At 41.7% G+C, this 26,866-nt stretch overlaps 1 pseudogene; it reads right to left on the minus strand.

The window, feature by feature from the left end:
* Positions 1 to 11,743: 11,743 nt before the first annotated feature.
* LOC104862931 lies at positions 11,744 to 19,342 on the minus strand (annotated as a pseudogene).
* Between the last annotated feature and the right edge of the window lie 7,524 nt (positions 19,343 to 26,866).

A 26,866-nucleotide genomic window follows, 5' to 3' on the forward strand; every position in this document is an offset into this window, starting at 1 on the left:
TAAACTTAATTTAAAAATAAATAAATAAATTGAAGATTATACTCACCTGGACCAATAAAGTCTGGGTAGACATCAAGACCCGCTGATTCAGTTCTTCCTAAAAACGGTCCTTGCTCTTTCCATGTACACTTGCTACAGACCTGCTTCCCCACCGGATCAATATTACCTAAGTGGCTAAACTTGTAATCCTATTGGTTGATCATGGTTTTGTCCCATGTTGTACCCACCTCATGATTTTGCTCTATAAAACTTTCTCTGTAAAGTGGGGTCCGAGGCAACCTGCTTTTGGGTCCCCTCCTGTCTCTCAGGAGCTACCTTTCTGAATAAATATTTCCTACTGTTAACCTGCATTGTTCCTTAGAATTCATTCCTTGATTTGAGGGAACACTAACTTGGCGTATCTGACATCTAACAGGTTGGGAGTTACATTTATTTCCCCTGTTTTATTGGGAGCTAGCAAGGACCTTTGGTGATTCTTAGGAGAATGAGTCTCCACCAGCCTTTTAAACTAGAGTTACTTTGACCACCGGAATAGAGCATGTCTCATGCAGAAGACATGGCACTGATGACAGCTTTCCACCGCATTGTTTTAGACTTCGTGCACTGGGGAAGCCAGGCACTGTGGAAAGGTCCCAAAGAATGAGTGTCTCTACCGGAAGACAGCACCAACTTGCCAGCCACATGAGTGCACTGCCTTCATTGATCCAGCAGCCTCAGTCATGCATTCGGATTGTGTCTCTGCCCAGCGTCTTTCCACAGTCCCGTGAAGTTTCTAAAGGACAGCTATAACTGCAGGGATCAGACTGTGGGATCCTGTATCGGTTTATGCCCTGATCTAAAAGTTCAATCTTTACAAAATTTAAACAATGGAAGAACAAAAAAGAGAGAGTATGTGTGATTCTATATATACTTTAGAGAATAACTGAATTCCTGCCACAAAACCAGGAATGTAGTAGAGACTGAATAAATATCTGTCGAATGGATATAGTTCAAATAAGAACCACAAACTGGAAAGTGTTTGGAACAAATACTTATATGTAAAGGAGTAACACTGTCATCTAACAAATTAAGGTACAACGTCTACAGTACATGTACAGAATATAAACAGTTTACACACAAGGAGATACAAATGATGTATTTGAAAATTCCTTGCTTTCAAGAAAAAACCAAAAAACCAGAATTGAGCCAGGCACATACCTGTAATCCCAATGCTCAGGAGGCTGAGGCAGGAGATTCACCAAGAGCTTGAAACTAGCCTGAGTACCTGGAGTTACAGGTCTGTCATCACCTGACCTCGTTTTTTAATTTAAAACAATGCCTTATTAAGTGATATATATATATATATATATATATATGGAAGAGAGAGAGAGAGAGAGAGAGCGCGCTATATATATGGACTTCATTACACTATTCTATCTTGATGTTTGGAAAGGTTGATAGCATTTTTATTTATTTATGTATGTATGTATTTATTTATTTATTTGCGGGGGGATACCAGGGATCAAATCGGGACCTTGCAGTTGCGAGGCAGACAGCAGAAACACTGAGCTAAATCCCCAGCCCATATAGCAGTTTTTGTAATAAGCAATGCTAGCTGAGCATGATGGCATACACCTGTAATCCCAGCATCAGGAGGTTGCAGTCAACCCCCGCTGGACCAAAATCATACAGAGGCCTGGAGAGGAGTGTTAACAAATGCAATGAGCCTGCCCTTGGCACAGCCAGGAGGCAGGGCAACCATAAAAACCAGTGAGCCATGCAGTGAGCATGCCCACATCCCAGGCAGACAGGTGTGTTCTGCAAGAGGATCCCCAATTCAAGGCCAACCTGGACTCTATAGTGAGACCTTGTCTCAATAAAGTGAAAACAAAAAGAAGCAATGCTTTAAAACTGTCATAGCATAGATACAAACTCAAGGCCAGTTTGGTCAAGGGCTTCCTGACATACTTGTGCTTGTGCAGCCCAGGCTGGCCTCAAACTCTCAGTGATCTCCTGCTCAGATTCCCTGGTATTACAGGCCTGTGCCACCACACCCAAATATTTTTTTTCCTTAAATTGTGTCTACTGTGTCTCAGTGACTAGAAAGAGACTTTGCCTCAAAATTTTAAAAGTTAAAATTGTGGCTGTATAAGGAGACCCTGGGTTCAGTTTCCAGTACAGGTGAAAGAAAAGGCACTGGGAACCCTCCTGGGAATTCTACTCTGGAAATCTGAGAATCCCGAGTGGAAACCAAAGTGAGATGTGTTGCTGCTCACTGAAGAAGCCCTACACAGTGTCTGAAGGTGATCAGTACCAATAGGCTAAGTCCCTTCTGTGAGCTCTTGAAGCAGCAACACAGGTCCAGGAGGAGTTCAGGCCACACAGCAATAGGCCCAATGCCAAATGCAGCAGTGGCCTGCAAGGAAGTGCAAACCACTAATAGTAATTATTCGGTTTCTGGCACAGTGTGCACACCTGTAACCCAACACCCAGGAGGATGAGGCAGGACACAGCGCTGACATCAGTAGGAGCCACCCTAGGGATAGGAATAGGCAAAACCCTGGCCCTTGCCTGCTGCTCATTAAAAGCATGACTTATGAGCCAGGCACGGTGACTCCCAGCTCTCAGGAGGCTAAGAAGATCACAAATTTGAGGCCAGCCTGGACTGCATAGCAAGACCCTGTCTCAACAAACCAAAATAAATAAAATAAAGAAATGAATGAATGACTTGTGTTTTCCTTTAGGACAGTGTGCAGCTTCCAAGCCATTTTTTGTTATGAACCATGACTCTGCTCCTGGGCCTATAGATACCAAATAGGGAGTAAAAGCAGAACGAAGCCTGACCTTCATGGTGTCTCCTTTGGGTCAGATCTCTTCTCAGGGGCTGACAGACAAAGTGCATTAGCCCTGAGTTTACAAGGTGTCATCCCCCTTGAATGCTAACGAGACAAGATAAGGGACATTCAGCTACATCCAGATAACTCCAGCCATTGTCCTAAATTGGTTATCATCCAGATTCTAGGAAAAGTGGAGCCCCACAGACAGAGACAATCCCTACCTGGGAATAGAACCATCCCTGGGCCAGAGAATTCCAGAGCTATAATACCATGACTAAGATAATAGTCAAGGGGACCCCTGTGATGTAGGTGTGGCGCACACCTGTAGTCCCAGCATTCAGAAGGCTGAGGCAGGAGGATTTCTGAGAATTCTAGTCCAGCCTGGGCTACATAATGAGACCCTGCTGGGTGTAGTGGTAACACTCATGAACTACATAGTGAGACCCTGTCTCAAAAAAACTAAATACACAGGATATGGTGGCACACACTTGCAATCCCAGCACTCAGGGAGGATGATGCAGGAGAATGTCCACAAATTTGAGGCCAGCCTGAGCTACATAGTAAGACCTGTGTCAATTTTAGAATATGTGCTGCCAAAGTGAGCACAAGATCCTGTCTCAAAAGATGTCAACTACTAGAGTCAAGTATTATAGAAAAGGAAACAAACAGGAGAAATATTGTTCCCTGGACCGCTGATTACTAATCTTCCTTTAGTTTTTCAAAACCTAGAACACTTGGTGGCCTTCAAACAAAATCAAATTATGGGCCAGGACTTGCTAATCCTATACTTTAATTAAAACAACACTATAAAAATATGAATCAAGATAATATCATGTAAATGTACAAATTCCCAATGATGAATGTCATTATATTGTATACCTAAAATGGACCAATAAACAATGAATAAAAAATAAAACAAAACAGCACTGTATTAGTAGGCTGAGGCAGGAGGCCAGCCTAGGCAACGTAATAAGGTCTTGTCTCAAAACAGTGCTAAGGGCTGGGGATTTGGCTCAGTGGTTCTGCTGCCTGCCTTGCAAGCACAACGTCCCGAGTTCGAGTTCGATCCCCAGTACAAAAAAATAAAAATCAAAAAAATCAAAACACAAGCTCTGAGAATATAGCTCAGTGGTAGAGCATAGCTGAGTTTAATCTCCAATAAAGGAGAAGGGGAAGAAGGGGAGGTGGAGGGAGATTAACTTGCATAAAAATACAATGTTTACGGAAAGGATTAAGGACTGTCAGGAGCTAAAAGTCATTTGCAATCACGTGAATGTCCAACTAAGAGATAGAAGAACATCCCTGAAGGTCACCACATACCCTTCCTGTGCATTACCTCATGCTCCTTTTCTTCCTTGTAAAACCTGCTAGGCATGGTGGCACATACCTGTTACCCAGCACCCAGAAGGCTGGAGCAGGAGAGTGAGGAATAAGGGCAGCCTGAACTACACCGTCTAGCAATAAATAAATAAGTAAATAATAAATAGCAATCCTTTTGCATTTCCAAATTCTCTGAATGGACATTAGATTGAGAATTTGGACATTTTCTCTGATCAGCTAGTTCACCATAGTAAAACCTGCCTTTCTTCCCACTAACTCTCATCTCCCAAATATTGCTTATTGTGCAGCAAGAAGACTCAAACCTTGATCAGAAACATTTGTTTTGTTTTTTGGTACCAGAAATTGAACTCATGATCTTGTGCTTGTGAGGTAGGAGCTGATGTTACTGAGCTAAATCCCCAGCCCCAGAAATATTTGTTTAAAAAAAGTACAACCCCGGTACCAAAAATTTTAAAAAGTACAAGCCGAGCATCATGGCACACTCCTGCAATCCCAGCACTTGGGAGGCAGAGACAGAAGGATTGCTGCAAGTTTGAGGCCAGCCTTGGCTACATAGTAGATTCAAGGCCACCCTGAATTATGTAGCAAAACCCTTTCTCAAAATAAAAAAAAGCCTGGGGATTTAGCTCAGTGGTGCTGCCACCTTCCTTGCAAGCACAAGGACCTAGTTCGATCCCCAGTACCAAAAAAATAGATACAATTTTTTTTAATTTAAAAAATGTACAAAAACATTAGCAAGACCCTGCCTAAAACAGAAAAATCTTGCTTTGGCCATTTCTTCAGACTGCAGTCTTGTAGAGACCCCTAAGTATCTGTAAAATTAGCTGAATTTGTATGCTTTTCTTTTGCTAATCTGCCTTGTGTTAAATTGGCTCACAGACCCAGCAACCAATGAAACCACATAGCTGCTAAGGAGGAGGGCATTTGTGGGGATCAGAGTTTAGCATTGCATACCTAGTGACTGAAGCCAATATCATCAAAAAGCTGGAGGCAGGCATGGTGGCACACATCTGTAATCCCAGCACTCTGGGAGGCCAAGGCAAGAGGATCACAAGTTCAAGCCTCACCTGGGCAATTTAGTGAAACCCTTTCTGAAAAAAAAAAGAGCTGGGGATGTAGCTATGGGGTATCTTGATTATACTCAAATCCCAGGTGTTAGAGGGCATCTGAGAACACAAGATTACAGCTCTGCTCTCAGGGCATGTGCATAACAGCCCACAGTTATCTAAGAATACCTAACAGCGGGGATTTAGCTCAGTGGTTCTACCGCCTGCCTGGCATGTGCAAGGTCCCGAGTTCAATCCCTGGTACCAACAAAAAAGACCTAACACACTTAATCACACTCGTGTGACATGACCAAGGTCCTACACCAGGTGTTCAGTCTCTATGTCATACATTGTTCCCATTCCTTGCTATCCCCATTTTTACCTTTTAGAATAAAAATATCTATCTGTGCCATTAAATGCTAAGTGTTTCACTTTCTTTTCATTTGTACAGGGGTTTGCAGGTAACAGTTGGCCTTAATCTCAGAGGAGAGCTTAGACTCAGACTTTTCAACAATGCTGAAACTGTTAAAATTTTGGCAACTCTTAGAAATAGACTAAATGCGTTTACATAAAGAGACATGCACGAGTCTTTGGGGGGCCAGGGACAGAGTGTTATGGCTTGGGTCTAGATGTCCCCCCAAAGCCCGCTGGTCATAGGTAAGGCTTTTTCAGAGGTAGCTGGATCTAGAGTGTGTGATGATAAAATTGATTCATGGTGCAGTGTTGAAATCAAGGGCACTAGGATTAAGGGTGAGAGTGATACACGCCCTACGTAGCCTGAATAAGGTATAGGGATAGGGCTGGGGATTTAGCTCATTGGTTCAACTGCCTGCCTTGTAAGCACAAGGGCCTGAGTTCGATCCCTAGTACCAAAAAAAAAAAAAGAAGAAGAAAGATACAAGGGATAGAAAGAGCTGTGATCATCCGTCTGGCTTGCTTTTGCTGTCTTCTGCCTGTAATGAACTGTTTCTCCTCTCTAATGCCCCTCTGCCACTTGCCACTCTGTCTTGGCCTTAGAGCCAGCCAACCTCACAGAGAGGTTCAGGAAACCTCTAAAAACTATACGCCAAATAAACTCTTCCTTCCCTTTTTTTTTGTACCAGGGATTGAACTCAGGACCTTGTGCTTACAAGGTAGGTGCAGCAACACTGAGCTAAATCCTCAGCCCCTTAACTATTCCTCCTTTAACTTTGGGTGCCAGGTATTTTTGTCTCAACAATGAAAAAAGTGACAATGACAAACTGAAACCTACAAAATAATGAACCAAAGTAACCTTTCCTCTTTTTTTTTTTTTTTTGAAGTACCAGGGATCAAACTCAGTACCTTGCTTTTGTAAGACAGGTGTGGTGCCCCAAGCTAAATCCCAGGCCCTCCTCTTTTTTATTTGTTTGTTTTTCTTCAGTAATTAGAAATTGAACCCAGGGCTTTTGCACTGAACTATGCTTTTTTCATAGTTTTATTGGGGTAAGGTCTTGCCAAGTCATTAAGGTGAACCTGCAACCCCATAGTGCTGGGAGTATAGGCATGTGCCACTACACCTGGCAAAACATCCCTTTTTTAAAAAATTGATTATCCAAATACAGTGATGCCTTGGTTCACTAAACATAATTTGTTCCATGGTTCTGGGGAAGATGACCACCGTTGTGTTTGTCACACAATGTAGAATTCATGAATGGAAGCAAAATTTTGCTGTATACTTCTATTTGCTAACCAAATTTTTCACAAACAGAAGCATTCATGGACCAAGATATCGCTGTAGTATTTCCTTATAGCAATGGACAGCTGACTTAAATGAACCCCATTTAAGTATAACGGTTAGTATATTTGTAGATATTAAGTTTAAGACAAAATATGGTTGTTTTATTTTTATTTATTTGGTACTGGGGATCGAACTCAGGTCCTTGTACTTGAGAGGCAGGCGGCAGAACCACTGAGCTAAATCCTGGGCCCAAGACAAAACAGTCTAAGACAACAAGCACATGCAGAACACCCTGTCCTCAGTGGGACCATTGGAAAGATCAGAAAGGAAAATAAAGGATGACAGAGGATGTAATATTACATAATTTTTCCTAGTTACATGTGTTACTTTATTTGATGATGCTTACTGCAGTCCTATGGTGGCTCTTACTTTTGTTATCCTGTTTTGTGGATAAAAATATGAAATGATACCCAGGTGATCCAATTAATTCATTAAAGGCCAAATGAGCTTCAAAGGTAGGATTTGAACCTGTGCAGTTTTGGTCTAGAGACTAGCTTCTTACCCACTACACCATACTGCCTTTTACTAAATTATACAATTTTGGAGAAAATTGGAAAAAATAAGCAAAATAGTTCAACTCCAGATCACCAGTACTTAAAAGGGGAGCCAAAACTGTCTGCTCCACCAGGTCTGCTGGTGCACACCCGTGATCCCAATAGTCAGGAGGCTGAGGCAGGAGGATTGCCACAGTTCCTGGCCAGCCTGGGCTCCATAGTGAGTTCAAAACCAGCTTGACTTGCATAGCAAGACCTTGTCTCAAAAAGGCCCAGGATTTAGCTCAGTGATTCCACTGCCTGCTTCGCAAGCGTAAGGTCCCAAGTTCGATTTCTGGTACAAAAAAAAAAAAAAAAAAGTGGCCTGCTCCAAATCAATTCCACCCATTCTCAACACATAGAAGTGTACTTGAAATTAAAATACTTAACCACTTGGGAGGCTGAGGCAGGAGGATTGCTTGAGTCCAGGAATTCAAAGCCAGTTGGCAACATAGACTTATCTAAAAAAGGAGGGGCAATCTCACTTTCTGGTCCCCTTTCTGTCTGTCTTAGACAGAAGCTATCTTTCTCTCAATAAATTCTTCCTACTCTTAAAAAAAAAAAAAAAAAAAGGAGGAGGGGGACACAGTGGCACACTCTTGTAATCCCAGCTACCCTGAAGACTAAGACAAGAGGATTGGAAGTTCTAGGCAAGTATGGGCAGTTTAGCTAGATCCTGCCTCAAACAAGGACTAAACCTGGCATGGTGAACACACCTGTAATCCCAGCACTAGGAAGGCTGAGGCGGGAGGATCGCCACAAATTCAAGGCCAGTACAGCTATATAGTGAGACCTTGTCTCAAAAAAACACATATAGCCAGGGATTTAGCTCAGTGGTTCCACCTGCCTCACAAGGGCAAGGTCCTGAGTTTGATCCCAGGTGCCAAAAATAAAAATAAAAATTTAAAAATACATACATACATATATGCTGGGGATGTAGCTCAGTGGTAGGATGCCTCTGGGTTTAATTCCCAAGTACAAAGAACAAGCTCACCTGAACTTACATTTGCTGTGATATCACAGTATGGTTGGCCAAGAGACTGGTCAGATTCCAGAAAATGATGCTATGTTTAAACACAGAATCCAGTATTTCGCCTCATGTCAAGCAAAGAATGTCATAGTTCATATTCAGAACAAGGCTGTGAGGAAAATCTGAGTAGAAGTGTTCATGCATAAATCGGCATGTTTTATGAAATATTTTGGTTTTTATTATTTTTTTCTTGTTTGCAGTGTTGTGCAACAAACCCAGGATACTGTGTGTGCCAGGAAATGACTCTATCCCTGAGCCATACTTGTGGCCTTTTGTGAAATGATTTGTAGTAAGCAACATGCATTGAAATGGAAATAAACTGGAAATGAAAAACCTCCTATGGAAGAATTTTCAATTTTTTAGTATAGGTTCACTAGAACCAGGGTAAAAGTTTTAGGAGAGCACAGTCAGGGGAATCCAGCAGATAAAAACCAAAAAAAAAATGGAGGGGCCAGGGCTCTAGCTCAGTGGTGCCGCCACCTGCCTTGCAAGCACGAGGATTGAGTTCGATCCCTGGATCCTGAGTCCAAAAAGAAAAAAGATGGAATCTGGCAGTAGTTTTAAAGTACAATGTAAAAGCAAACTGTGCCCTAAAATCATAGAAAACATGGTATCTTATTTGAACTGCAGACAGAGTCTAAATCAAAGGTTTCTGGACAGGATGATTTATATGGACAGAGGCCTGATTTTCCTACTGCAGGGTGGAGACAGGTTAGAAACATACTTTAAGGGCAGATAGCATTTTCAACAATTAAATCACAGAACTACTGAGAAATAAAAGACCAAACACAGACACTGGCTGAGTAATTAAATAAACATGACCTAGAAAAGGAGCACACAGTCCTTGGCTCCAATAAGTGGTTCTCCACCCAAATGCTGGAAGTTACATTAAATAAAGATGCTGTTAAACCACAGATGACTCTGTCTACCAGCTGCTCATAGCCAGAGTAGATGGTTCACGAGGGATAGAAGGCGAATAGGCACTGGGCAGCAACAGGTGGACATTTTCGGTGTGCTAGTCTTGTTCTGTGTGGAAGGTATCGTGCATAATTCTCCCAATAATGCTATTACGACATTGTTACTAGCTTTTATAGAGAGAAAACTAAAGCGTGGTTCCGCATGCCTGTGATCCCAGTACTCAGGAGGCTGAAGCAGGAGGATTCAGTCTTGGGTGTGAGGCCAGCCTGGGATACATAGTGAGATCAAACTTACAGCAAGACCCTGTCAAAAAAGTAAAAAAAAAAGAAGTCGCAATTAAGGAAAGTCATCTCAGCTTTCTGACTTCAGAGCCAGCACTCTTAACCATTGTCCTCTAAAACTCTAGACTCTGCTTGTCTGGCAAGGTCAGTGTCCTGAGTTCAACTCTTTGTATGGGGTGGGGGGAACCCCAAACAAACTCTAATCTCTACAACCTGATGTTTACTGATGTATGCGGGATTACTAGTGGTAGCAATAGAGCAAGTATTTTTTAAAATAGGAAAGCAGTTCATGAGCCTTTAATCTCTAGAACTGATAACTTCAAATGAAATCTTAATAATAGTAAATTATCATGACTTTTTGTTTTGTTTTTATGGCCCTGGGGTTTGAACCCAGGGTCTCACACTCACTAGGAAAGGACTCTGACACTGAGCTATATCCCCAGCCTTTTTTCTTTTTTGAGACAGGATCTTGCTATATAGTTCAGGCTGGCCTTGAATCTATGGCGATCCTCCTGCCTCAGCCTCCCAAGTACTGGGATTACGAGCATGTGCCACACATCCAGTTTAAATTTCCATTTTTATATAATACCTTCATAATAATCATCATCAAGTGTTAATTATAAAATGTGCATGATACTAATCTGATGCTAAAATCTTTCCACAAATCAACCAACAAAAAAGTCTTCACTTAGTTGGATGTGATGGCACATAACTGTAATCCCAGCGTTCTAGGAGTCTGAAGGCAGGACAACAGCAATTCAAGCTCAGCCTGGGCAATTTAGCCACTTAATGAGAACCTCAAAATAAAAATAAAAAGGACAGAGAATGTAGATAATTGCAAAGCCCCTAAATTCAGTCCCCGGAACCATAAGGCAACAACAATAACTATTTCACACAGGCAGGCATATTGGTGAACACTTGGGAAGTTTGAGGCCAACCTAGGCTACATAGCAAATTTAAGGCCAGTCTGGACTATGTATCAAGTCCCCATGTCTAAAACAAATAAATGGGTCTGGGGAGGCAGCTCAGTGGTAGAGTGTCCCTGGGCTTAATGCCCAGTACTTTATCCTGTGCTGAGGAGCTTAACAGATGCCAACCACTGCTGCCCTTCAGTGGAGGAAAACAATGCCAGGTGTGGTGGTGCACACCAGTAATTCCAGCCCTCAGGAGGATGAGGCAAGAGGCTCACTGTTGAGTGTGAGGCCAGTGTGGCCTTCATAGAGAGACCTTGTCAAAAATCCAAAAGGGAAAAAAATGAAGAAAAACAGTCTTACCGACACAAATTTTGAGAGAATATGTGCAAGACAGTTAAAACAATATGAAAGTGTTTAAAACAGAGACTAAGTTGAATGATAAAGAGATGGTTCTTTGCCCTTATCTTCTTCTTCTTCTTCTTCTTTTTTTTTTTTTTTTTTTTTTTTTTTTTTTGTACCTTGGTACCAGGGATTAAATTTGGGACTTTGCTCTTGCAAATCCCCAGCCTGAAATTGCTTGTATTTTGGATATAAAGAAGATAAAGGTAGGGCCCAGGATTTAGCTCAGTGGTTCTGATGCCTGCCTTGAAAGCACAAGGTCCACAGTTTGATCTCCAGCACCAAAAAAAAAAAAGTGTACAAAATACAAACATTTCATTTACTATCCTGAAAGGATAAAAGTAACAAGAGAGCCATGATATTGACATTATGTAATACAGGGTTTTTCCAAATGCAGGTGACAAGCATCTAACATTTTAAATAAAGATCTTACGTTTTAACCATGTTTATTACATTATTGGTAAGTAGAATATAGACTCTTCCAAAGTTACCAGTGTCCTCTCAGGTGATGCCTCCAGTGGTTTTACTAGTACACAAATAACTTTTTTTGGTTTTGTTTTGTAGCCCGGGCTGGTCTCAAACTCACTGCAATCCCCTGCCTCAGCCTCCCGAGGGCTAGGATTACAGGTGACAACAAATAATTTTTATTAAATATTTTCTTCTTTGAAACATTTTTACAGAATTTAATTAAGCACATAAAACTGTACTATTTGATATATTTCTCCATGAACTTTTTATGAAATTTAGACTGCACTGTGCCATTGACAAATCTTTTCTCTTTCTTCTGATCATCTCCACCGTTTGCAGGTTCTTGAAGACAACATCCTCACCCCATCTTCTCACTGTGAAGCTGCCCTGAGGCTGGGATGAGCCAGTGAGAGTCAGGAGAGGGTTTCCACTCCCAATGTTTCCCTTACAAATCCTTTCTTCTTCAGCTTTTTGTCCTGGCTCCTTCCTGGCCTGCTCTTCAGCTCTTTCTTTTTTCTTTTATTGAGTGTATTGGTACATTTTAGGTATACAGTACAATTACATTCACATTCATTATTGGGATCTTGTACCTTTACATGTCAGGTCTTGGTTCTCATTTTTTTCCACTTGTCACCTCTTTCTTTTTTAAAATTTTCCAGTTCTGCAAGAAAAGCTTCAGTATCATGGTCATCATGCTCCTCTTCAAAATCTCCATCTTCCTCATCTGTTAGAGGACCATCTGCATGGAGGTTGGCAGCAGGAATCTTTTTTTTGTTTGTTTGTTTGGTTTGGTTTGGTTCGGTACTGGGGATTGAACTCAGGCCCTTGAGACGCAGGTGGTGGTATCACTGAGCTAAATCCCCAGCAGGCAGCAGGATATGGTCTGACAGAGGCTTCTCTGACAGTGAAGAGGAAATGGTGTGGATGATCGCTATTTTTTCTCTTGCAGCAGCTCTCTCTATTCCAGTTCTTTCCTAAAGTCAGAATTAACGAAACTCTTCAGGAGCATCCTGAGTAGTTTGTACTTTATCTTTGTATGAAAGGGAAGGTCCCTGTGTGAAGATCGCTTTGAGAAGTGGCTCAATCTACCTTCTCCTTTTCCTCTTGTGGGTTCAAAAGTTGGCCTCGGGGCTGGGGATTTAGCTCAGTGGTACCGCCACCTTCCTCACAAGCGCAAGGATCCGAGTTCATCCCCGGTACAAAAAAAAAAAAAAAAAAAAAAAAAAAAGTTGGCCTGGCTGTGGCTGTTTTATGTGTTTGTTTGTTTGTTTGTCGTGGTTGTTATTTTTAATGAGTGGCTGGCCACGGAGTCAGGTGTGGAAAAGTGCAAAAACAGCTATCTGTGCACTGGACATCCGAAGGGTCAGTTGAAGAGCACCCCCGTGCCCCTATAACTCCACCCATTTGAGGGGTGGCACACAAGTAACTTCTAATAAATGCTTTATTTCTATGGTTGGGTGTAGCTCAGTGGTGCAGTTGGTGCTTAGCATGGGTGGGGCTTTCTGTTGACACCTAGCACTCTTTTCCCTCAAAAAACCCATTTTTTAAAATGTAGCGTTAAGAATTAAAGAAAAGAGATTCTAGAGTTCTTCAAGTATTCCTGCTTTTGGTTACACTTTTCCCTATGTATTCATACAATGCACGTGTTGTTGTTTTTGTTGTTATTTTGTGGTACCAAGGATCAAACACAGGACCTTGCACTTGTGAGGCAGGTGGGGCACCACTGAGCTAAATCCCCAGCCCACAATGCACATTCTTGATCAAATGTCTCATCAACATCACAAAATCAATCAACAGATAATCACTGAGCATTTGCCAAGTATGAAAAACTTTGAGGAACGTTGTGAGAGAGAAGAAATACATGGCCAGGCATTTGTCCTTGAAGAAGTACATGGAGTTGGAGAGGTAGGAAAAACAAATGAAAAATAAACTTTTTGTTTTGTTTTGTTTTGTTTTTGTTATTTGAGACAGGGTCTCACTGTGTAGTTGAGACTGACCTGGAACTCACTAGTAGCCCAGGCTGGTCTCGAACTCACAGGGATCCTCCTGCCTCGGCCTCCCGAGGGCTGGGGTTACAGGTGTGTGCCACCACATCCAGCTAAAAATAAACCTTTTAAGCACTCCCACCATGTTTTTGGACACAGCAAGTTGCCTGCTTCGCAAATACCCCTCTGGGCCCCTCTTACATTAATGGCTGGCTCATATCCCTCTGCATTGGATCTTCAGTGTGACTCCTCAGTGTCCTCTTGTCCTTTGCACAATTCATGTCATCCTAAATCCTCCCAAGCCTTCAACTGAACGTCAAGGCCAGTGTCTCCCAAATCTGTATCCTTCATGCTTGGAAATCACATTCCTCCTGACTGCTGAGCCGGCTCCAGCGGACTCCATGGTTGTCTGTTCCTTTATTTTTTTTCTGTTACTGGGGATTGAACTCAGGACCTTGCACTTGCGAGGCAGGAGTGGTACCACTGAGCTAAGTCCCTGGCAATGGTTGACTTTTCTGCACCTATTACACCTTAGCTACAGGGACAAGGCTCCATTGATCTGTGAATCCTACCCAACTCATTTTTTGTTTTTGTTATTTTTAAGATAGGATCTTGGTACTATATTTCCCTAAAAATAAGGCCTAACTGAAATATAAGTCCTAGCACAATTTTTCAGGATGCTCATCATATAAGTGCTACCTCAAAAATAAGCCCCAGTTAAGATCTTCAGCCAGAGCTGGACATGGGGGTGCACTCGTATAATCCCAGCACTTGGGAGGCCAAGGCCAGAGGATCGCTGTGAGTTCAAGACCCACCTGGGATACACAGCGAGTTCTAGGTCAGACTCAACTACATAGTGAGACCCTGTCTCAAATAACAAAAAAAAAAAAAAAAGATCTTCAGCCAGATGGGATACATTTGGTGCATCTGTTGCTGCACACCACTGCCATATTAAATTATAAAATAGTGATATTTATATTCAATTAAATATAAATAAACATTATTGAACTAAATGATAATATAAATTATAATTAAGAATTTATAAATGCCCAAGCAGACATCTTGAGATGAGCGGTAAATGCCCATGTAAACAGACTAATTGCTGAATGATCAATCTGAATATAGACACAACACATGGACAATGCACACAGTTGGTAACAAATGGACGTGGCTATGTCTAAAATGAATCTTCATAATCAGTAGAGTTGTGTCTCATGATTCTGGTCACACACCGAATCAGACAAGAACCAAATCAAAGTTCCCCACAAGGCCAACATTGAACCTGGCCATTGAATTTGATTCCGTTCTCATCCAATTCAGTCTGCAACTGCAGTCATGGAAAGAATTTAGTTCATGACCCAAAGCAGCACTGTATATTGTGTTTTGTAATGGATGTGCTTAATGCACTCTTGTGAAATAAATAAATGTTTTCTGAATTTTGGTTCCTGCAATTTTTTTGTTACTTTTGTGTGGGTCTTTTTTTTTTTTTTTTTTAGAGACAAGGTCTTGCTTTGTAGTTCAGCACTATATCACCTATGCTAGCCTTGAACTTGCAGTGATCCTCCTGCCTCTGCCTCCCAAGTGCTGGGGTCACAGGCGTACACCCCATGCTTGGCTTTTTTTTTCTTTTTTTTTTTTTTTTGGTACCAGAGATTGAACTTGGGACATTGCTCTTGTGAGGAGCCACTGAGCTAAATCCCCAGCTCTTGGACCCTCATTCTTAACTGTCATCATTTTTGTTGACACCCATGTCTTATAAGTCTTCAATTAACACTTGATTTAATGGCAACTTTGTGAAGCCCAGCCTGCAAGAGGCCATGACTTGGGGGAAGGATTCATGGGATAAAGATCACTGACAGCTGTGTTGCCACTGTGCTAAGAGGAGCCTGCACGAACAAAAAGTGCTCATTTAAGGAGAGTTCTATTGCTGGACATGAGAGATTGGGGCCAATGGTTCTATAGGAAATGGAGATGTAAGAAATTCAGGCCAGAATTCAGGGTTTGGAGACTTACAAATGTCCATGTTCCAGAAAATCTCATGACTATATTGTTGTTGTTGTTGTTGGTGGTGGTGGTGGTGGTGGTTTTTTGAGACAGGGTCTCACTATGTAGTTGAGACTGACCCGGAACTCGCTATGTAGCCCATGCTAGTCTCGAACTCACAGCGATCCTCCTGCCTCTGCCTCCTGAGTGCTGGGATTACAGGTGTGAATCACTATGCCCAGCTATATTTGAATAAATGTAGATTTTTGTACTTGAATAAGTGTAGACTGTTATACATGAATAAAGAAGATGTCCCCTGAAAATAAGCCCTGTGAGTCTTTTGGAGGAAAAATTAAAATAACACCTGGTCTTATTTCAGGGGACACATGGTATACAGTTTAGGCTGGACTTGAACTCACTATGTAACCTGGGCTAGTGTCTCTCTTTTTTTTTTTTCTTGACACAGGGTTTCACTATATAGTTCAAGGCTGGCCTTGAACTCACTGCGATCTTCCTGCTTCAGCCTCCAGAGTGCTGGTATTTCAGGCATTCATCACCACACACACACCTGTAATCATCTCACTGGTGATTGGTCTAAACAAGTACAGAGGATCCTTTCTGGCTTCGAGCATTGGTCTAGTCCTGCACTAAATGAGATCCAATGTAGTCACTGACAAGGAGAAGTACCTGTAAAGAGAGGTAGCCTCTCTTCTCCAGCATAGTCATGTGCAGGTGAGAGGCCAGAAAAGTGGTCGGGTCTTTAAAGACCAGCCTAAGGAGAAGCTAACAGGGAGGAAAAGCGCAGCCCAGAGAATCACTGGGAAAGGACACTAGGGACACTCTAGGTCAGCTTTAAAGCCCACTCCACAGATTCAAATTTCAGAGTTTAACATTGTCCTTGATGTTTCAACCAATTTGAGTAGGAGTTTGTTGCTTTTATTCAGAAGCATACTAATTGGTGAGGCGTGATAATACACACCTATAATCTAAACTTTGGGAGGCTGAGACAGGAAGGGCATAAATTCAAGTACAGCCAGGGCAATTTATCAAGACCCTGACTAAAAAAAAAAAAGTGGGGAGGCTGGGTATGGTGGTACACAAGTGAAATCCTAGCACTTGGGAGGTTGAGGCAGGAGGATTTCTCTGAGTTCAAGGCCAGCCCGGGCTACATAGTGAGTTCGAGGCCATCCTGAAATGCACAGGGAGACCCTGTCTCAGGAAGAAAAAAAAAAAAAAAAAAAAAAGGAGGGGAGAGGAGAGAAAAGAAAGACAAAAAATGCTAAGATAGGTATAGTGGCTCAAGTCCTCTAATCCCAATACTAGAGCGGCTGAATCAGGAGGATCATAATTCAAAGTCAGTCTGAACAACATAGCAAATTGAAGCCTGGTTTGGACTACAAAGCCAGATGCTGTCTTAAAACAAAGAAACAAATAAACAAAAAAACATAAAACAAAACAAAAACCCCTGGGGCCAGGAATGTAGCTCAGTGGTTCTGCTGCGTGCCTTGCAAGCGCAAGGACACAAGTTCGATCCCTGGTACCAAAAAAACAAAAACATAACCCAAAACCACATATAGAGGCATACAACTATAATCCCAGCACTCAGGAGACTGAGCAGGGGGATCACCAAACGTTCATGGCCAGCCTGGACTACATGACAAGATCTAGCCTCAAAAAAAATTTTTTTTCTAAAATTAAAAAAAAAAATTTTTTTTAGTAAAATTTCTGAAAAAAAGAAAAAATATTTCTGTTCTAACTCAGAGATTGGGACAAAACTCATTTGAGGTCTTTGGATTTTTCCTTTGAAGAACTGAGAAAGCAATTGAGAATACCTCTCATCATACAAGTTGATAGCCTTAGTGCCTATTCCAGAAAAATGTTTTCATGTTCATTTAGTCAACTACCACTTATTGAGGGCCTGTAAGGTGTAAGGCATGATTCTCTGAAATCAGGACAAGATTGACTTTTTTTGGTACCGGCAATTGAACTCAGGACCTTGTGCTTCTGAGGCAGGTGTGGAGTCAGGATTGACTTTTGAGAAACTGGTTTGCTTCTGGTTTTGAGACAGGGCCTTGCTGTGTGTTTCAGACTGGCCTCAAACTCACCAAGATCTTCCTGCCTCAGCCTCCCAAGTGCTGGAATTACAGGTGTGAGCCACCTTGCCCAGCTTGACCAAATGTTTTAACCTCCATTCTTATGCTCATTTCTCTAGATGAGCCACTTTGATTTCTTTGTCTATAAAGCACAGCTAGCATAATTGGGGTTCTAAGTCTCCGGTGCTGGGCTCTAGGCATTCTCAGTATTCTGAGTTACAGCTAGGAGCCAAATGTACCAGGTTTGATTTGGATGAGCCAGTCATTTTCTAACACAGATTAACAAGGGTGGATGATAGAAGTCAACCTCACAACCCCTATTTTTTTTTTAAAATAAAGGGACCTTTATTAGCCGCAGGAGCACACAAAACACAGAGATGCACACCCACAAACTGAGCTTGTAACCAGGGCCATGCGTCCCGTGCCCTTGGCCCTGACCTCAGCGGCTGCACGGCTGTCTAGACTCAGCTTCTCTGCTGGGTCTGGATCTTTTCATGGGGAACAAGTGAAGGTCTTCTGAGGTAAAAACCTCGAGGAGCCCGTCAGGAGCCAACAAACCGAACCCGTCATTGGGGACCGGGGCAGCAAGTGACCCCGGTGAGCCGGCCCCTTGGCACGCGCACCCTGACCCTTCCTCCTGCTCCTCGTTGCTGCCCACGCGGGGTGGATCGTGTGCTCTGAGAGGCTCACAGCGGTCTGTGTTCGCTCCCCTCGCCGTGAACCCCAAGTGCCCGACTGTCCCTGAGGCTGCCCGCCTGCAGGTGTCATCCGCAGCTGGAACACGGGCCGCGCATCCCTCGGGCGGCGTCTGGCTCGAAGCCTGTGTGACGAAGCCCTGTGGACCTCACACGCCTTGCCCTACACGCATCACCTCCTTTAGGAAACTCCGCGTGCATCCAAACCGCAAAATATGAAACCCGAATGGCGGAGTCACCCAGGCCGGCCCTCCCAGCGCTGCCCCTCCCGCCTCCGCCCTCCGCCTCGGCCTTTCGGACCAAGGGCACCGCGGAGACTCTGCAAACGCCCTTCCCCGCCTTCTTTTCCTCGGGCGTTTCCTCTCTGCGTCTTTCCCTTGAAATAATTAAAAGGTGTGCAGAGGGGTGGACAGAGAGAGAGAGAGAGAGAGAGAGAAAGAGAGAGAGAGAGTGTCCCACAAAGTTTAATAGGCCAGGCTAGTTTCTATCCAGTCTACTTTTTTTTTTTTTTTGTACCAGGGAGTGAACTCAGGCCCTTGTGCTCCTCAGGCAGGTGCCGGAATCACTGAGCTAAATCCCCGGCCTCCCAGTCTACTTTTCTATCCCTCAAAACCCTTGTGCTTCAGGCAGGTGCCGGAATCACTGAGCTAAATCCCCGGCCTCCCAGTCTACTTTTCTATCCCTCAAAATGTCCCTTCAGTCTCTGCCTGCCTGCCTCTGCCTGCCTGTCTCTCACTCTCTCCTTTTCTTTTCTTTTTCTTTTTTTTTTTTTTTAGTTTTGGAGACGGAGTCCCATTATGTAGCCCTGGCTGGCCTCAAACTGTGAATCCTCTGGCATCAGCCGCTGGAATGCTGGAATTACAGGCATTCAGCACTGCACCTGACATCAATATTTGTTTGTTTGTTTGTTTGCTTGGGACCGGGGAATGAACTCGGGCCCTTGCGCTTGCGAGGCAGGAAGCAGAACCACTGAGCTAAAGCAATCTTTTGTAAGTTTCACCTAAGTAAATGTTCGGACCTAGATGTCTGCCTACCTCCCTTCCTGCCACCCAGGGCTATCAAACTGGCTGGGCGTTTCCATGACAACTCCAAACCTCCTCTAGGTCTTCTACTGGGATCCCGATGCAGTCCCAGGGTCCTCCCTGTGAGACACCCTGGAGAACTGGGGTGTGAGAGAGCGAAAAAAATGAGCCAGGGCAGAGCTGGAGAACCACTGGTTAATTATAAATTAGCATTGTTTGATATATAACAAAGGCTAGGACAGGGAAAACGCCTTCCATATATTATGTTGTATAAAGAAATGTGCTTTGGCCTCATTTTCCCCCTCATCTCCTCTTTCATTGCTCTTTGCAACTTTGTTTCTCTCTTCATTATAATGGCGTGCTTTCAATGTATCCTTTATCTCATTTGTCCTCCTTTCCCTTTTTCTTTGTACTGCTTAGTGCACTGTGGAAATGTATATTTATTTTATTTATTTATTTTTGGTACTGGGGATCCAACTTGGGTCCTTGTGCTTACAAAGCAGGTGGCACAACCACTGAGCTAAACCCCCAGGTAGAAATGTATATTTTATTTTATTTTTTTCTTTTTATTGAGTTTATTGGTACAATCTAGGTATACAATACAGTTACATTCATCATTGGGATTCTGTACCTTTACATGACAGGTCTTGGTTCTCATTTTTTCCCCTTGTCCCTGCCCTCCCTTCACCCCCTCCTCCCCTCCCCATTTACAAACACTTTATTTCCATTTTTTCAATTTCTCATATTTTTTTCCTCTCCCTTATTACCTTTCCCTCACCCTTCCAGAAATGTATATTTTAAACATTTGTCATAATGTACTTTTTCTCTGGGTCTTGAATAAAAACTGGGCTACAGGTGTCTAAAATATAAGAAATTTTTTTTGCCTCTGGAGAGAAATAGTGCCTTCTAGTGTTTGCTATAGCATTTTATATTCATACCATTTCCACTCATCTGAAAAGTAAAATTATAAACATTTTTAGAAAAACAACATATTTTATGCTTTTTGTAATTATTAAAGATATGCTCATCTTTTTTCACTTTTTTTATTAGTAGATCTTTGCAATTCACAAAGTTTACAGTCATCTTGGGGAATGGGTACATGATACACTACAATTTCCAGATTTTTTGTTTGTTTTGTTTTGCTTTTGAGACAGGGTCTCACTATGTAGTTCAGGCTGACCCGGAACTCACTCTGCAGCCCAGGCTGGCCTCCAACTCCCCATGAGCCTCCTGCCTCAGGCTCCTGAGCGCTGAGATTACAGGCATGCGCCACGTGCTCAGCGTCAGGTTAGTTATTTATTTATTTATTTATTTATTTGTTTATTTATTTATTTATTTATTTATTTTCTGGTCCCTTTCCCCTTTCCTCCCTCTCCCTACTTCTTCCTCTAGTACCTCCCTCTCTACTTCTTCCTCTAGTTCCCTATCCTATTCTTCATTCTTGTTGATATTATTAATCTTAGCTCATGTTATGGCATGTAATATTTACATTCATTGAGGTTATTAGGTTTCTGTACATGGCATATCTTTTTTTTTTTTCCTTTCGGTGCTGGGAATTGAACTCGGGTCCTTGTGCTTGCGAGGCAGGCAGTGGAACTACTGAGCTAAATCCCCAGCCCTGACACATCTTATAATTATTTCCCCTTCTCCTCCTCTTGACCACTTACCCTTATTTCCTTAGACCACTTCCCTATTGCAAGGGATCCAACCTCTTGTCCCCTTCTACATATACTTTACTGTTCTTTTTTCTCCCCCAGTATAAGGAATCAAACTCAGGATCTTGTGCTTGCCAGGCAGGTGTGACACTAGCCCTTTTATTATTCTCTTTGTATTTTGCCTCGCTCAAATAAGAGATGCCACACAGTATTTTTTTTTTTTTTTTTTTTTTTTTTTTTGCTACTGGGGATTTGATCTGGGGACCTTACACTTTTGAAGCATGTGGTGGAAACACTGAGCTAAATCCCCAGCCCTACCACACAGTATTTAAACTTGTGTGTCTGGTTTATTTCACTCAACATTATATTTTCTACGTGCATTCATTTTCCTACAAATATCTCAAATTTGTTCTCCTTTATAGCTGAGTAGTATTCCATTATACAGAGACATGTTTTCTTCATCCAATCATCTGTTGATGAGTATGCCAGCTGCTTTCAGGATTTTGCTCTTATGAGTTTTGCTGCTATAAACGTTGGTATGTATGTATCATTGTAGTATGATGTCTTAAAGCTCTTTGGGGAAGATACCTAGCAGGGGAATCAAATCTATGTACTGAGAAATCTATAAACTGATTTCCACAATGGTTGTACTAGTTTACATGCACACCAATGAAGGAGAGTTCCTTTTTCACCATAACCTCAGCATTTGTTATTGTTTGTCTTCCATTCTTTCCAGAGTAAGATGAAATCTTAGCATTGTTTTAATTTGCATTTCTCTAATGATCAGAGCTGTTGAACATTTTTTCACATATTTGTTGATCATTTGTATTTCTTCCTCTGAGAAGTATCTGTTCATTTCTCTTGCCCGTTTCTTGACTGGGTCTTTAATTTAGGTGACTTAATTTTTGTGTGTTCTTTGTATATTCTAGATATTAGTCCTTTGAGGAGTAGCTGGCAAAATTTTTTTCTAACTCTGTAGGTTGTCTTCCACTTACTAATTGATTCTTTTGCTCTACAGAAGCTTTCTAGTCTGATGTAATCTGATTGTTGATTCTTGCTGTTATTTCTTGTGCAGTTGAGGTTCTATTTAGAAAATCCTTTCCTATGCCTATGTCTTCAAGGGTTTTACCTATTTTATTTTCGAGTAGGTGTAATGTTTCAGTTTCAATGGTTAGATGTTTGATCCATTTTTATTTTAACTTAGTATATGGTGGGTGATAAGGGTCCAGCTTCAATCTTTTCTGAGCAGATCACCAGTTTTCCTATGCCAGTTGTTGAAGAGACTGTCTTTCCTCCAATACATGCTTTTGGCCCTTCTGCCAAAGATGAAACAGCTGTCTGAATGAAACAGTGTCTGAATGTGAATGTGTCCTCAGTTCTGTTCTATTGATCCATATATTTCTTTTTGTTTCAGTATCATGATGATTATCACTGTTCTTTGTAGTATAGCTTGAAGTTGGATATTGCTGTGCCTCCTGCTTTACTCTTGTTGCCCAAAAGTACTTTTGCTATTCTGGGTCTCTTCTGGCTCCATAAGAATTTTAGGATTTTTTTTTTTTGATCTGTAAAGTGTGCTGTTAGTATTTCTATTGCAACTGATTGAATCATTTCTGGGAGTATGGTTGTTTTGACAATACTGGTTCTGCCTGTCTAGAAGCAGGGAACATCTTTCCACTTTCTGATGTACAATCTTTTTTTGGAGCACTGTAGTTTTCTTTGTACAGGTCTTTCATTTCCTTGATTAGGTTAATTCCTAGGTATTTCATTTTTCTTGAAGCTGTGTGAATAGCATTGTTTTCATAATTTCCTTCTCATCAGTTTATTATTAGCTACACAAATGCTAGTAATTTTGTGTGATCTTGTATCCTGCTACATTGTTGAAGTTGGTTATTAATTGTAAGAGTTTTTTGGTGGAGTTACTTGGGTCATCTATGTAGAGTATCATGTCATCTGCAAATAATAAGTTCTTTCTTTCCTATATGTATCTCTTTTATTTTTCTCGGTACCAGAAATCAAACTGAGGGCCTTGCATTTGTCAGGCACTATGCCGCCAAGCTACATCCCCAGTCCGTATCCATTTTATGTCATTCTCTTGCCTAGTTGCTTGGCTAATGTTTCAAATACTATGCTGAATAGAAGAGGTGATAGTGGACATCCTTGTCTTGTCCCTGATTTTAGGGAGAATGTTTTAATTTTCCCTCATTTAGTATGATGCTAGCTATCAGTTTGTCATAAATAGATTTTGTCATATTCAGATATGGTCTTTCTATACCTATATCTTTCTTTCATTCTTTTTCTTTTTTAAGCAGTGGCAAAGTTTATTTGAAAAAATAAAAGTAAAGAGTGAAGGAAAAATTGACTCTAGAGAGGGAGCTCAGGCCTAGTAAAAGAGGAAAAAGCAAGATAAAAGAACACCTGGGAGGACTGGGGATTTAGCTCAGTGGTACCTTGCCTGCCTTACAAGTGTAAGGTCCTGAGTCTGATCCCCAGTACAAAAAAAAAATCATAAGGAAAATAAAAACAAAGTATTCAACAACAAATAATGAAGAAAATGATAAGAATACTACTAAGAAAAATATAGTAAATAACTAACACATATCAGTAATATCTCTCAATATTAATGACTTCAGCTCTCCAATTAGAAGACACAGTACCAAAAAAACAAAACAAATCAAAACAAACAAAAAAACACTCCTGGGAGAAAGTAGGGCGGGCTATAATGAGAAAAAACATGATACCCTCTATACCTGTTTTCTTCAGGTTTATATCATAAAGGAGTATTGGATTTTGTCAAAAGCCTTTCCTTTATCTATTGATATGATCATGTGGTTTTTAACCTTGCTTTTTTATGTGATATATTACATTTATTCACTTATGAATGTTGAACCATCCCCCACACCCGCCCCCACCCTGTACCAGGGATGGAACTCAGGTCTTTGTGCTTGCCAGGCAGGCACCCCTGAGCTACAGCCTTGGCCCTGCTGAATCATTCTTGCATCTCTGGGTTGAAACCTACTTGATGTACAATCTTTTTTTGTTTGTTTGTTTTTTGAGACAGGGTCTCACTATGTAGTTGAGACTGACCTGGAACTCACTATGCAGCCCAGGCTGGTCTAGAACTCATAGCGATCCTCCTGCCTCAGCCTCCCAAGTGCTGGAATTACAGGTGTGTGCCACCACACCTAGCTTTGATCTTTTTCATAATACTGCATTCTGTTTACATTCTCTTGTTAGGAACTCACTGCAGCCCAGGCTGGTCTAGAACTCATAGCGATCCTCCTGCCTCAGCCTCCCAAGTGCTGGAATTACAGGTGTGTGCCACCACACCTAGCTTTGATCTTTTTCATAATACTGCATTCTGTTTACATTCTCTTGTTGAAGATTTTTGCATCTATGTTCATTAAGGAGATTGGCCTCTAGTTTTTATTTTTAGTTGGGTCTTTATCTGTTTTTGTTTTTTTTTTGTTTGTTTGTTTTTTGAGACAGGGTCTCACTAAATTGAGGCTGACCTGGAATTCACTATGTAGCCCAGGCTGGTCTCAATCTCCCAGCAATCAACCTGCCTCAGCCTCCTGCATACTGGAATTACAGGCATGTGCCACCATGCCTGGCTCCTTTATCTGGTTTTTGGATCAGGGTGATACTAGCTTCCAAAAATGAGTTTGTGAGCACTCCATCCCTTTCAATTTCTGGGGTTTTGCTTGTTGTTGCTTTGGTGCCCAGGACTGAACTCAGGACCTTGTGCTTGTGAGGCAGGCAGTGGAACCATTGAGCTAATTCCCCAGCCCCACAAGGTTTTGCAGAATTCAGCGGTGAATCCGTCAGGTCCTGGGCTTTATTTAGTTGGTAGATTCTTTTTTTTTTTTTCTTTTTTGGTACAGGGCATCGACTCCAGACCTTCCACTTGCAAGGCAGGTGGGGGAACTACTAAGCTAATTCCCTGGCCCAGATTTCTTATCACTGTGTAAATTTCATTGCTTGTTATTGGGTTGTTAAAGTGTTCTTGGGTTGGTTTGGTAGTTTGTATGTGTTTCGGAATCAGTCCATTTCTTCAAAATTTACTAATTTGTTAGAATATAATTTTTCAAAATAGTTACTGTCTTCTGGATTTCCGCTATGTCTGTTGTAATTTCACCTTTTTCATTTCTAATTGCTTTGACATGAGTCTTTTCTGTTCTCTTGGTGAGTCTAAGGGCTTATCTATTTTATTTATTCTTTCAAAGAACCAGCTCTTCAATTCATTGACTTTTACTGTTTTTTGTCTTGATCTCATTGATTTCCACTCTACTTTTATAATTTCCTTTCTTGTGTTTTTTAATTTTTAAATTTTTTTTGTACTGGGGATTGAACCTGAGACCTTGTACTTGCGAGGCAGGCCGTGGAAACATTGAGCTAAATCCCAGGTCCTTCCTTTCTTAATTTCGGTTTGGAACTGATTTGTTGTCGTTCCTCAAGTGTCTAAAGATTTCTCAGAAACATTTATTTGAGCTTGTTCTGTTTTCTTAATGTGATCATTCATTGCAATGAATTTTACTCTTAGAATGGCTTTCATAGTGTCCCAGAAGTTTCACTGGGTTGTATGATCGTTGTCATTAAATTTTAAAATTTTCTTCTGTGACCCATTGGTTGTTAACTTCTCCAGCTTTACCTTTTCTGTCAGTGATTTCTACTTTCATTGCACCGTGGTCTGCTAGTATGTGCATAGTTATTTTGATTCTTTTATATTCATTTAAGCAGGTTTTGTGGACTAGTATATGATCTATTTTGTAAAAGCAATTATATGGTGCAGAAAAGAATGTATATTCTCAGGCTGGGGATTTAGCTCAGTGGTTCCGCCTCCTGCTTCACAAACACAAGGTCTGAGTTTGATCCCTGGTACCAAAAACAAAAATGTATACTCTTGTACAGAGGTGGAACACTCTGTATCTATTAGGCCTGTATATTTAAGGGTATGGTTCAGCTCTGAAATGTCTTTATTGGTTTTTTTTGTTTAGTTAATCTCTTTTCAAAAGTGGGGTGTTAAAATCCCCTACTATGTCAGTCATGGTGGCACATGCCTATAACCCCAGCACTTGGGAGGCTGAGGCAGGAGGACTGCTGTGAGTTTGAGATCAGCCTGGCTACATAGAGAGTTCCAGTTCAGTCTCAAGTGCATAGTGAGATCCTGTCTCAAAAAACAAAACAAAACAAAAAAGGCTGATGGTCCGGGGATTTAGCTCAGAGGTTCTGCTGCCTGTCTTGCAAGCGCAAGGACCTGAGTTCGATCCCCAGTACCAAAAAAAAAAAAAAAAAGGCTGAGGCAGGAGAATCGCTGTGAGTTGGAGACCAGCCTGGGCTACATAGTGAGTTCCAGGTCAGTCTCAATTACACAGTGAGACCCTGTCTCAAATAAACAAACAAACACTACGCCTGCTCCCGACCCAGCCGCCATCGCTCAAGCGCCGGGAAGGTATCCGCGTGGCGCCCCTGAACCCCCATACCCCACCACACTCTCAGACCTTCTGACTGTGCAAGTCTTTGGACCCACTCTGCAGAGGCAGAGGTGGTCATCAAGGGTATTTTTCTGAGTTCCCAACTTTGAACATCTTTAAAGAAAGGGCGGGGGAAACCTGTAATAGAACGTTGTGGAGTTCAACCATTCAGAAGGATGGGGAACTCAATCTGGGCCTTGCAGCCCAAGGTCAGTCAGTGTCAGGGGGTTCAGCAATCAGCTAACTGAGATCAGGGGTCTTGCATCCTTGCTCTGTCTGAGACATTAAATGGTAAATATACTATATTGAAAAGTTTGTTCACTGCAGACATGTTCTGGAGTGCTTCTTGATTTCAATTTAATTCAAATGATTTAAGGGTGATAGACTAGTGACTACCACAGGTGGTCAGTGTCCAAGTTGTGCTTGATCTTAATGTGTTGCTGATTGTATCAGTTGG

Source organism: Fukomys damarensis, unplaced genomic scaffold, assembly GCF_012274545.1.
Source record: "Fukomys damarensis isolate Sample0158 unplaced genomic scaffold, DMR_v1.0_HiC HiC_scaffold_35, whole genome shotgun sequence".
Taxonomy (NCBI): Eukaryota; Metazoa; Chordata; class Mammalia; order Rodentia; family Bathyergidae; genus Fukomys; species Fukomys damarensis.